The sequence below is a fragment of the Pundamilia nyererei genome, unplaced genomic scaffold, assembly GCF_000239375.1.
Source record: "Pundamilia nyererei isolate P.nyererei 1_Seehausen unplaced genomic scaffold, PunNye1.0 scaffold00009, whole genome shotgun sequence".
NCBI lineage: Eukaryota > Metazoa > Chordata > Actinopteri > Cichliformes > Cichlidae > Pundamilia > Pundamilia nyererei.
This window is the reverse complement of record NW_005187410.1, coordinates 902,408-915,017: the sequence shown is the minus strand read 5'-3', so window position 1 is coordinate 915,017 and position 12,610 is coordinate 902,408.

Below are 12,610 nucleotides of genomic sequence, written 5' to 3'. Positions count from 1 at the left end.
GTGTGTGTGTGTGTGTGTGTGTGTGTGTGTGTGTGTGTGTGTGTGTGTGTGTGTGTGTGGCAAAGCGATAGAGTAAGAGAGGGGGAGAGAGAGAGGGAACAGCCAAGTGGGTCAGAAAACTGATTTCTGGGTTCCCTGTGGAGACAGCAAGACCTTTATCTTCAATTTCACAGATTTCCTCTGTGGTCAGAATAGGAGGCCACATCACCTATTTCTCTTCCACTCTTATACTTGTTTTATTGGGCCATCCCTTAACTCAGACAAGTCAAAAGAACAGATATAATGGGGGTTTATTTATGTAGTTTTTGTTAGACATGTCTCGCTGGCCTTTCGTTCTCTGTCTTTATTGATACTTATTGGGGCTTTCATATTTTTGATATCACCTGCTGTCTGGTATTTCTGTTTTAACTTAAACATACATATATTGCCCTTTCACAGTGAAATTTCAGTATTACAGAACATTAAAGTGCAGTATATTTTTGCAGTATATTTGTCCCTGATACACATAATAACATTGCATGCTACTGCTACTTACTTTGTATAACACTGTAATATCATCAAACTGATCAATTATGTTTTTGAGTTACACACTATGAATTGCTTATCATCTTAAATATTCTTCACAATTACCATCCAGTGCAGCACACAGTGCAGTAAATAATGATACACACCTGGTCATTAAATGTTTACCTCTTTTAAGCTATTAAATGATAAACTAACACATGTGGAGTTGTATAGTATGGATGGATGGATGGATGGATGGAGTTGAAGAGTGGGCAGTATGTGTATGGATGAAAGCTTTGTGCTTTACTGGTAGCCAGGTTGATCAAATAGTAACACACAAAGATTTTCATTTAAGATGCGTTCCTTGCTTAAAAACAAAAAACATACTCCCATGTTCACTACCCAAGTGAAGGCTTAGTAGTTAGCCTCAGCTGGCTCTAGCAGCTTTAACAATTGCCAAATGACATCACCTTAAACCAGGCACAGACACTACAGTGTATTTTCTTTTTCTTCCCTTTTTTTAATCTGTTATTATGGCCTCTGTGTCAAATTAGAGTTATACAATCATATGACTCAGAATACTGTAGGGTCTTTACCTTACAGAATGAAGTGCCTTGAAGTGACTGTTAATGTGATTTGGTGCTATATAAATAAACCCAAATTTGACTGAATTGAATTGAATCTTGCCTTTTGGTGACTCACAAATATGACAGATGAATCATCGTGCTTGCTGCCTTGTATGACAATTTCCAGGGAAAAAATGGAAACTGACAAAAGCAACTGAAGTGGCATTCAGCTGCTATTCACTTTTACAGTTCCATCTAGCTAAGAGGTGTTTAACATAAGGCCCAAGGGTCAAAATTGGGCCAACAAAGACTCCAATGTGGCCAGCTGGACAGTTTTGGAAAATGTGGAGAACATAAATTTATGGATTTTTAATTATATTTGTATAGGATTTACAGCTTTTCCTTCCAATAAAGCCCTCTTCCACAGCCGTTCATTCTACACAAAAGAAAACTTCATTTTGTTCACCTTGTGACATTTTTAATAATCAGCAAAAACTTTTTTTCTATAAACACGGGACAGTCTGGGCAGCGAGCTACCAGAACATCTTCTAGAATTTTCCACGTATATCATGTAGAAAAACTGAAAAGTCCTGTTTAAATTGTACTTCTTATACTAATATATCTCATTGATTGAATGTGTAGTGAAATAACTTCTTTTGATGTTACGCTTACATTTGTCCACAGTGCAGAAAAAAAAGTTTGGACTCTGTGCTTTTATGGGCCAGCCTTACAGGGAACCATCATGGTAGACATGTTGGTCTTTCAGTAGCAAAAAAGAAATAAGTATGGATCCAAAATAATAAGGACATGAGGGATCAGTGAGAAATAGTTCAAATTACAGATTTTTGTTCCTAAACATATAGAGAAGTAAAATGGATGACATCAGCATGGTTAGAGCCTATCGTGAAGCATGAAATCTTTTTTTTTTTACTAAGCGTGATAGCTGTTTGATGGATAAAGTGCTGCATTAGGTGACCTCCACAATCACCCATCCTAAACCCAAATGCACTGCACTCTCATTGCACTGTTGCACTCTAGTTGTGCCTTCAGTTGAAATCATGGCAAATTCAGCAAATAAATGGAACCTCCAAAGATTGATTCTGTTCATCTGGACGTAGCGTTTTGTGGGACAGACGTTTCGTCACTCAGTGACTTCTTCAGTCTCAGCTGACTGCAGGTTTCCCCAATCTTATAACCAGTACATTTGCATAATGACTGAAACCAGCCCACTGACTGAACAATGGGCTGGGAGGTCAGTTCCTTAATCGATTATGCAAATGTACTGTCTATAAGACTGGGGAAACCTGCAGTCAGCTGAGACTGAAGAAGTCACTTGGATGAGTGACGAAATGTTTCTCCCACAAAACACTACGTCCAGATGAACAGAATCAATCTTTGGAGATTTACTTACCTGGATGATTGAGCATGCATCAAGACAAATAACTGGAAGCAATGATATAACAATGGCATTGTTTGTATGGGAAATTAACATACTGAATGCCCCAGTAAAGGCCCTGCTAAAACAGACAAAAAGCGCAGTTGCAGTTGCCATGGTTGATAGTTGAACTACTGTGATAATGTCTTTGATTTACTCAAAGAAAGCAGCTTTGCAGGTGGATGATAAGCGACTGTAAACAAGTTGAGATTGATTGTAATTGCTGCCAGTGTTTTCATGACACATTATGTAAACAACACATTATGTAACCAACACCATCAACTTTTAATACTAACAGATCTTAGCACAATTCCTATCCTGGATAAGGGGATCTACAAATTCCCATACTGAGATCTCACCTTTAACGTGGCCACTGCCTCTTCTACTCCTGTCCTCCTGAATTTATTGAGCCGCGAGGCCCATCAACTTTTATTAGCTAATAATGCTGTTAGGGCCATTAAGTGTGGCCAAGACTCACCCAGAGCAACACTTAACAGTCCCTGTGGGGTGCTACTTGAGGACTGAAGTAACAGGACCACACTGTGACAACCCCACTGCACCGACGTGTCTGAGCAGATTTCTAATTTGATGTTGCTAAGACCAGCGCAGCTCCCCCAGAGGGTGATTGGTATGTCACTTAAATGCAGCAAAAACGCAAATATTCACTGTTTTAGATAAAACAGTGATTGCCCTTTCCATTTTGAAATTTCTTAGAAGGAAGGCTATAGTCCACCCAAGGATTCTACAATGTGAGAGCTGTTTCTCATATGTACACAAATGCGAGTGAAAACAACAAACACCCTGTAATTCTTACTTTTAGATAATTTCTAGGCACCTATAGGATTGCCCTGGAGCTTCTTCAAAGATGCCTAGAACTCACTTAGGGACTGACTGTTTTCTATGCTTCTGTGGACTGCAGATGATTTAAAGATCCTGCCGGCACTCTTTAGATTGCTACACTAAAATAAGGGCATAATGGAGCCTGGTTACTCCCATAGCCGTGGGTGTTGTTTTTGTTGTGTTGTGCTAGGTCCAAACTCTTAGAGAATGGTTAAAGGATGGCCCCTGTAGATCAAAGCAAAAATATAATCAACTGTGAGAGAGAGAAAGACCTCTACTTTATCATGTCTCTTTGCTCAGGGCTGAAAACGGACTGCTGCTGAACTAAGAGTTGATAAAGAGGAAAAAAACAGAGGGTACAGTATGTGTTCTGTGCTTGGTTTTAGAAATAGGTCATGTGGTCTGTTTTGATGAGTCACATGGCCAACACTCATTTAAGAATTAGGTTCATTTTAATAGTGCAGGTTGTTGTGCAAAAGGATAATGAGATTTTTCAGTCACTCAAAGAATATCCATTTCGTATATATATTTATTCACACAAGCCTGATTATTAGAATCATAGACAAATGCAAAAGTTAAAGTAATAATAATTTTAAAAAAGATGGTTAATGGGTTAAGTTGCTGTCAATATTTCCAAAGTAGGAATTTATTTTGAGTGTCACTGCAATTAAATAATTAGCACCTCAGCAATAATGACATTTAGAGCCTTCTACTTTCATAACCTAAAAATTTCGATTAACGAGCTAACCATGGGCTACAGGAGTACCTACCACCCCAGCACCCTCCTCCCACACATCCTTGTAGGGAAGTGTGGGCAAGTGATTACTCTCGGATTAAGACTTGCCTTACCGGCAGATATGTGTGGCATAATTAAATAATGGCTGCCTCACCCGAACAGTCCCAATGCATATGGGCTTCCCAACGTCGTCAGATCAGCACAATATTAACCATGACACAGGCGTAACCAGCCCGGTAATTAATGCAGTGAATCAATTACAAATTAGTCAATTTGGAGAATTCCCCACTGGAGTCCACTCATTACCAGTGCTCTGATGGAGTCGCAAGTTTTTCTCTTGGGAAGTGGTGTCACTTCATTGCTCTCATTTTCTATCTGTCTTTATCTCTTTTCTGAAGGTAGGCTTCGGAAGACAAATGGAGGATGAAATTGATGCTGCCTGCTGCTTAGCTTTGCATTGCAATTTAAAATGTCAGCTACACAACATTCGATTATAGGTACAACTGGAGAAGAGCATTAAGCTAATCAAAGTTAATGAGGACACCTTTACAGGGGTATCCTAAGTACAAATAGGCTGTCTACCACCAAGCTTTGAAGACTTTGTACTATACAAGCACATTTTTATATAAACCTTTAAAAGGCAGTTGTAATATTGATTTTGCCCATTGTTTGTGTTTTTTATTCTGCACATTTCCTTACAACATTCAATAATACTGTCAAAAGTTATACAGCAAAAGTGATGGTCGTCTACTGTATTACCATACTTCCGCTATCCACTGCCCATAAATGATAGTGCAGTGGCCAAATTACAGGAATTATATAAAGTATACCTAACTAAACGGGTATTGAAGGAAAGTGGTAGCATGAATTATATGCCTTTCTCTACACACTCTGTATTGATGGTTCTCATAGCATAGGATAAGGTGAACACCACACTATTCATTTCCCTGCCAAAAGGTGGGAATCGGTCTTAATGACAGAGGGCTTTCTAGCTCAATTCAGGAACTGTCAGGGAGGTGAAATGGGAAAGACTGCCATGATGAGAGACAGCAAAAGAGGGTATGGATGTGTGTGTATGTGTGGCTGTGTATACTTTTTCCTGCCCACAAGTCCATGAAAGGCAAGGAGCGTTCAGTAAACACAGCAGATTAAAAAATAAAGATAGACATTATATATTACCCAATATAAAATTCAGTAATGTATTTTTTAATAAATAATTTAACATTGCTCTTTGTTTTTTAAATGCATTGTTCACTAACATAAATGAAGGAAGAAAAATAGAGGAAAATATTTTAAATCCACTCCAGTACATCACCACCCCCAATTATGATCTCAGTGATAAACATAAAGTGAAATCAAAGCTATTAGACAATGAAAACTGAAAATGCATCAGCTTCTTAAAAGTAAGCTGCTGAGTGGCAGAACAGATGTACTGAGTTGCTATATACTGAACAGGTGGGTGTAAAATGTTTTACAGGGATTGCAAAGTCTTTGTGGACTTTCATTACACACCGTAAATGAGTTTGGCTCAAAAGTCTAATGCTTAAAAATAATAATAATAATAATGGAAAGCAATGACAGCAAACATTAATCAGAGCTGTTGCTGTAGCTCCTTAACTTGGCCAAAATTCAGGAAAGCAGGACTCCTTCAGCACGAGCAGTGATGGCAAACTAGCACTGACTTTCCATGACACTTGCAAACAGTAATAGTATTTTAGTTGGCCACTGTGGCACAAGTTTGGTTATATTTTATTCTTTTTGATTTTTAGGATAATCAGTGAGTCTCAGAAATACAAATTTTGTGTTTAATTATGTTAAAAGCCAGTCAGTATCATATCTGATCAAAGTACCAACTAGAAGAAACACTGATCTCACAGTTTTGATGACTGATAACTGCAATATGCCCGACATCTGCATCAGAACATACCCAAAATAAGGTCATTTTTATTTTTTACTTGTTCATTACATAATTATTTAGTGTAACAAACAGTCAATATACTGGATGAAAACAAGACAAAGTGAAAAATAAAAGGAAATAAAATATTGATTTTCTCTCGGTTTACTTTCCTAAGTAAAGCAAGAGGAACTGTGTCATGATTGTTGTGTGAGCTTTGACTAAGGGAGGTGAGTTAGATAAGCTGAGAGACATGACCAAATGTGCCACCTCCATCTATTACTACATCAGCAAAGTTGAACCTTTTGCTTTGTCCATAAGAACAAAAATAAAAGGCAGACGTTGTAACAGTCTAACATATGTCCCTTTTTCATGTCTGTTCAGACACCGCAAACATCTGAATCAGTATCTGACCAAAAATCTGCGTAATAAGTTTTAAGAAAATCACCACATGTCTCATACAGATGGAAAAAAAAACATTCCAGATAAAAAAGAAGCATCAGAGTCCTCAGATGCTACATTTAAATAAATGCTTTATATTTATTGATCTTATATTTAGGATGAATAAATACATACTTGTTTTTGTATATGTTTCTGTGGTAGCCCAGTTTGTGCTTTTTACACATTCACATTGTTCTCAGATCTTAGCACAATAGCCTGGAAATCATAAGGCTACAGATACAATTTAGTCTGACACCCTCTTAAAACACTAGAACCAGAGATAGGGTATTGCAGTGGACCTGTTAGTTTTGCTACATCACAGTTTCCTATCTGGGGTCTACTAAATTATTTTAATTGTGTATATAAAAGTTCTGTCTGACCTATGTAGTACACATGGGAGATGCACTGTATATCTGAAGAACTGAAAGAGGCTCAAGACACTTGCCCTAATGGCATAGTATGTAAAATATAGGATTGGGCACAGACCTATGATAGCCACATTTAAGGGAAATTGAAATAAGCTGGCCTCATCTTATAAGTTCCCTCTGTGAAAGCTTAAAGCTGGTGTTGAACTCCAGGCCTCGAGGGCCAGTGTCCTGCAGGTTTTATATATCGCCCCGGGTCAACACACCTGAATCAAATGATTAGTTCATTACCAGGTTTCTGGAGAACTTCAAGACATGTTGACGGGATAATTTAGCCATTTAAATCAGCTGTTATGGATCAAGGACACATCTAAAACCTGCAGGACACCAGCCCTCGAGGCCTGGAGTTTGACACCTCAATGCCAATATTGTCAAGAAAGTTGTGAGAGATTTCTTTTCTACTTATATAACCACCTTTCCTGAAAATACACCATAGACCAAATAGAATTATGAAAATGCTTTCTAAGAAATTCTGGCTCTCCTGGATTAAAATGAGATCGTACGTGTACTCGATTTTCATACATTATGCGTTACCGTTTTTCAATCCATTTCTCTTTCTTCATATGATTGTTTCACTGTTTAGCCTTTCTTTCCTTCAGAATTTGAGGATGGGGTATTCTGTCAATGATGCATTCACCTTACAGGGCTTTTTTGTCATCATGCTTGACAAGTCGACTGTCATCCTGTCGCAACCAATGACACTCCAACTGAGTACTACACATTGCCTCTCCGTACATCACTCTGAACAGGGACTTCTCAAAGTCACCCATTCTTGCCAATCTCATTAGCCAGCAACAGCCAACCCAAATATCAACCACATGCCAAACCCACACTTGTTAGTAACAAATATCAGTTTATGATGTTTTATCTTGCATTCAGTCGTCATAAAATTATCTGTAACGTTGTGATTTATTTTATTTCAGTACACTTAAACTAGTTTTTTTTGCTTTGTTATAAAGATAATATAATATTTTCCCTCTGAAATCCTCACTTGTGCTTGAGTAAAGTAGTATTCCTAGAAAACAGCTGGCATTCTCCCACTGTAGAGGCAAAGGAAGGACGTGGAACGCCAACAGAGAGGTTTCAAATCTTTCATGTCACTTGTTCTTTTGGCTTTTGTTACCACTGTTAACAACAAAAAAAATCTGTCTAATCTCACACAAGAATGCCTTTGTACAGCCACACAGGCATCATCATGACACACACACTAACAGATACACACGTTTGCACACGCAGACACACACATAAGCACAAGACAAGTGGTGTAAGAAACACAAGTGAGAGTTTCTCTTCATCGTCAAAGATGAGTCATCATAATCAACTTGCCAAGGCATTAAAAGATACTTCTGTGATTCCGATACATACACTGGTGTGCATACTTCCACACAAATACACACATACATCAAAGGCAGTATCACCTGCAGGTGTTTGAAGTGGCTCATATTGGGTTTGAGCCACTCCAGAAGGATTGAGGTATTACTGAGGAGCTGGTGGGTTGTAGGTGGGCACTTGGCACGGCAACACTTCTGAGGCTGAGAATGAAAAAAGGATACCAGTTTCACCAGGGCCACTTAATGGGATGGTGTCGCAACATCATATTATAACCGATTTAGGAAGTCATTTGCCTTTATTCACAATAGAGTTAATTTCAGAAATTATTGTCAAAACAGTAGTAAAGCACTATGGGACAACTGCCAGCCAGTAATATTTCCATTATATGCCAGTTCCACTGAAGGTGATCTCCTGGAAAAAGTCAGGAGGTTTTCTTACTTACATTTGTAGACACTTCATCCGATTCTGTGTCTGTGTACAAATGTGGATGTGAGCTCAGGCAGAGGATTTAAGCAACCGATATGGAAATAGAGGATGGAGGCTTAGCGATGCAAACCTTAAGCCCACCCCCAGTGCACTTCTGTGTATCTGACTTCAGTGACCGCAGCCCTGCAGAGCACATATCTTTGCCTCAATATGTATGGAAATGAGAGGCAATCGTGCTAACGTGTGTTCAGTGTCTTCAAACATGCTAATGGTGCCAATGTCCTCCACCCGCAGCCTAACATTTCACCTTTTCCTCACACCTTTTGGTTTACTCTCTGTCTCTTCTGACCTGGAACAGGTATGTTTTTAATTATGCGTAAAAATACACGTAAGACTAGCCCAGTCCACTCGTCTGAGCTTCTCCTGCAGTGTGCAGGAAGAAAATCTTCTGCTCTTTCTCCTTCCTTCACTGACTCTACCCCCAAAACCTCCCTCTCTTCCTTTAGAAGTCAGGGATTGAAGGACTCGATTTCAAAACTGTGCACGTCTCAGTGACTCAAGTGAGGTTTTTGTTCCGCTGCCACACTTCCGTTCACAAATGCTCCAGCGTAGGGAGGAGGGAGAAATCCCTGTTAATCTAGTGAATCTGGCTCTCTAGGTCTTTTTTGTTCACTGTTGCTGAGATCCTGACGCATTGATCTCTTAGGAGGCATGTAGGGTGTGTGGTTGGATGAACTGAAAAGTTGCTAGAGGGAGTCTGACGTCCAACTGTAGACATAATCTCTTTTTTTTAAAAAGCTGTCTTTATTGACTTAAGAGATTGCAGATGATCAACAGTTTGCACTGACCTCTTTGAATTTATAATGATGCATTGGTATAAATAATTACTTGTGTTACTTGTGTTAAGATTAAAAAGAAATCCTGAAAATGCATGCAAAGACCATTGCAACTTAGATTTCTGGAAGATGTGGCCCACGCGCCTATCGACACACTGAAGAGCTATTTTTATTGGTAGAAATCCAGGACAACATTGTGTCATGGTGTTATATTTAGCAGGTAATTTAATGCTCTAATTTCACTGTAGCTAAATTGAGGGCATAATGCAAATCATTGTATTTAGTGCTAATATAGACATAGAAAAACTGTTGCACTGGCACCTGTGCAGTCTGCATTGATAATCACATCAGCTTCTTTGCATTAATATCTGTTTGAATGTTATATATAGATATACCCCTTTGGGAACTTATGCATCAAAACGTGTTGAAATCCAGGTTCTTGTCTCCCTGAAGTACTTTTACTATGTGCTTGGCCTGCACCAGTGGTATTGCCAAGGGGTGCTTGTTTTGTTGATCTGTGTTTAATGAAAGTGACCACGCACAGAGCAGATTCGGCCATTAGCTCAGCAAGAGCCTGTAATCACTACAAGTTGTTTCCTTTTTTTCTCACAGTTCATTATTGAACAAACATTCTGTGGGGGGGAGACATGTGCTTCTGCCACTTCCTTCTCCCTCTTTTTATTCCCTTTGCAGTGTTGCACTTTCGAAGCTATCGATTTGGTGGCTTGAAAATAACAAACGACAGCTATGTGAGTGGGACAACAAACAACCTCAGAAAATACAATATAAAAGGCATCCGTGAAGTATGTGCCTTGAAGTAATTATTAGCTACTGTATATGCTTAAATTTAATCAGCCAGAGATGATTGCTTTTGCTGTTGTGTGCTGCCCTCAGTCTTCTGTGAGGAAGAAAGAGTACCTGGATATGGCAGTGTCCAAGGCTATGTCACAGAGTGCCGCATATTTGGTTTTGTAGCAGGGTTGAAAAGACCTTCAAACTCAGTGGGGTGAATGTGACTCATCTAAAGACCTTGCCAAACTCTGTGTTGACATGGAGGCAAAGAGTACTACATACACTCACTTGAAAAAAAGCTCAATATATTCTCTATGTACACACACTCTTGATTCAAATCAATAAATGTACATTTATGGTGTGGTCAAGTTTACTTGCACCATCATAATGCTCCTCAACGTTTGAAGCCTCAAACCCACCACTGCTCTTATTAATTCACTGGATATTTTCATCAGCACAAAGAAGTTTGTGCTATGTCCTTTTTTCTCCAGGTAGTTTTTAAATTGATAAACACATTCAGAGACATACTGAATGTAACGTCCCCATCAATCACTCACATAGGTACACAGACACTCAAGGCCTGTCTGTTTCTATTAATGGTAATCAGCTGGGTAATGATGACAGAGCTGCGACTGTGGCTTACTTACTGGTGGCTGATGGCCATGCTCTCTGACAGCTGTCAGCCGCCATGACTACACTGCCAGGGCCCTCCTTAGGACTTATTTCAGCTCAGTACATCAGCTGCAGCAGCACTTCACACACAGACTTGTTGATTATCAGCATCAGTGGGCCAGCGTGGAAAGACTTCTCTGACCGCCTGTCTGCTAATGACAGCCACCATGATGGTGGATGGGAGAAAGAGGACACAGCCTGTCACTTTGATTCATGCAATAGCAGATCCAACTGGATGGCTTCTCGCCAAAGTCTCGACAGTCGTTATATCCCCTCCTAAATGACATTTAAAGTGTGAAGCAGTGCCTGTCCTTGTGGCTCAGTCACCCCAGGCCAGGCCCCGGACACGAATCCCGAACCCTGTGCCAAGTTTTGAAGTAAGGTCACAAACCCCACAGTCAATTCTTCTCCTAGATGCCTGAACTCAGCTCATTGGCATTATTGAACGACCTTGAAGACAGATGCTTAGAGTACATTACTTAGTTTGTTTGATTTTTTGTCTTGTAGTCCTCATATTTTTTTTTATTCTTTTGCTTTCCTATTTTAATCTATTTTATTATTGTACCTATGTCCACCTAAAAATTTGAACAAATACATCAAAAGCAAATGTAAGGTGAAGTATGCATGTCTGCTATTGCTTTGCAAATAAACAGGATAACACGCAATCGCTGAATTATTTCAAATGCTCCATCCTGAGTTTGGCTAAAACCTAAACAGAAAATAGATGTTAGAATTGGTCATTCTGGCTAATTCTGTCACTGATATTTAAGAAATGGGAAACTTCTGTCCATATATATTTGTTTCTGTACATTACCACTATGAATTTTAAATGTAAGTGCAGACTTTCAGCTGTAATTCAGTGGGTTTAACAAAAAGATTGTATAAAAATCAGAGGAACTAGAGAATTGTTTAATACAATCCCTTCATTTCAGTGGCTCAAAAGTAATTGGACAAATTATGTAACGGAAAATACTCATTTAGGGTATCTTTTGACTCAGCTTTTTGAGTTGGGTTTTTTTGGTGACTTTTGTATTATTAGGGTGGTTAAGTTCCAGTCCTACAGTTAGATTCAAGTTTAGTTGTTTCTATGTTTCTGAGTTTCTTGCTCCCCAGTTTGTAGTTTCCTCTCTGTTAGGTTTTTCTGTCTCCATGTTTGTATCTCTCTCCGTGTCTCTCGCTCGCTCTCTCGCTCACTAACCTTTTTCCCCTGTTCCTCTCCGTGTGTCTCATCTTTTGCCTCCTTGCTTGTTCGTCCCCTTTGCTGTGTGTTAGGTCTGTGTCTCAGTGTTTCTTGTTTTATCTCTCGTCCTGTGTTCAGTGTGTTACGTTTTGCTTCCCCGTCTCGTCGCATCCAATTCACTGCAGTTTCACTGTTTCCCCTCTTGTCATGCCTCAGTGTATTTATTGTCTGTCTTTCTCAGTCCTTTGTCGGTGCGTCTGCAAATCTCCTGCTAAATCCTCCTTGTGTTTCCACATTTCCTCGTTAAAATCCAAGGTATCTCAAGGCATTTCTAGTGTTCCAGGTTTTACGTTTGTTTATTCTAGCTTCCCCAATTTAGGTGTTCCACTGTCTGTTTTTTTGTTATTTTGGATTATGTTATCTGCCTTAATAAACGGCACATCCTTAATTAAAGTACAGTTTTGTCTTGTGTGGTCTGCATTTGGGTCCTGTTATAAAGACACACACAATCTGCTGCTGCAGATCATGACA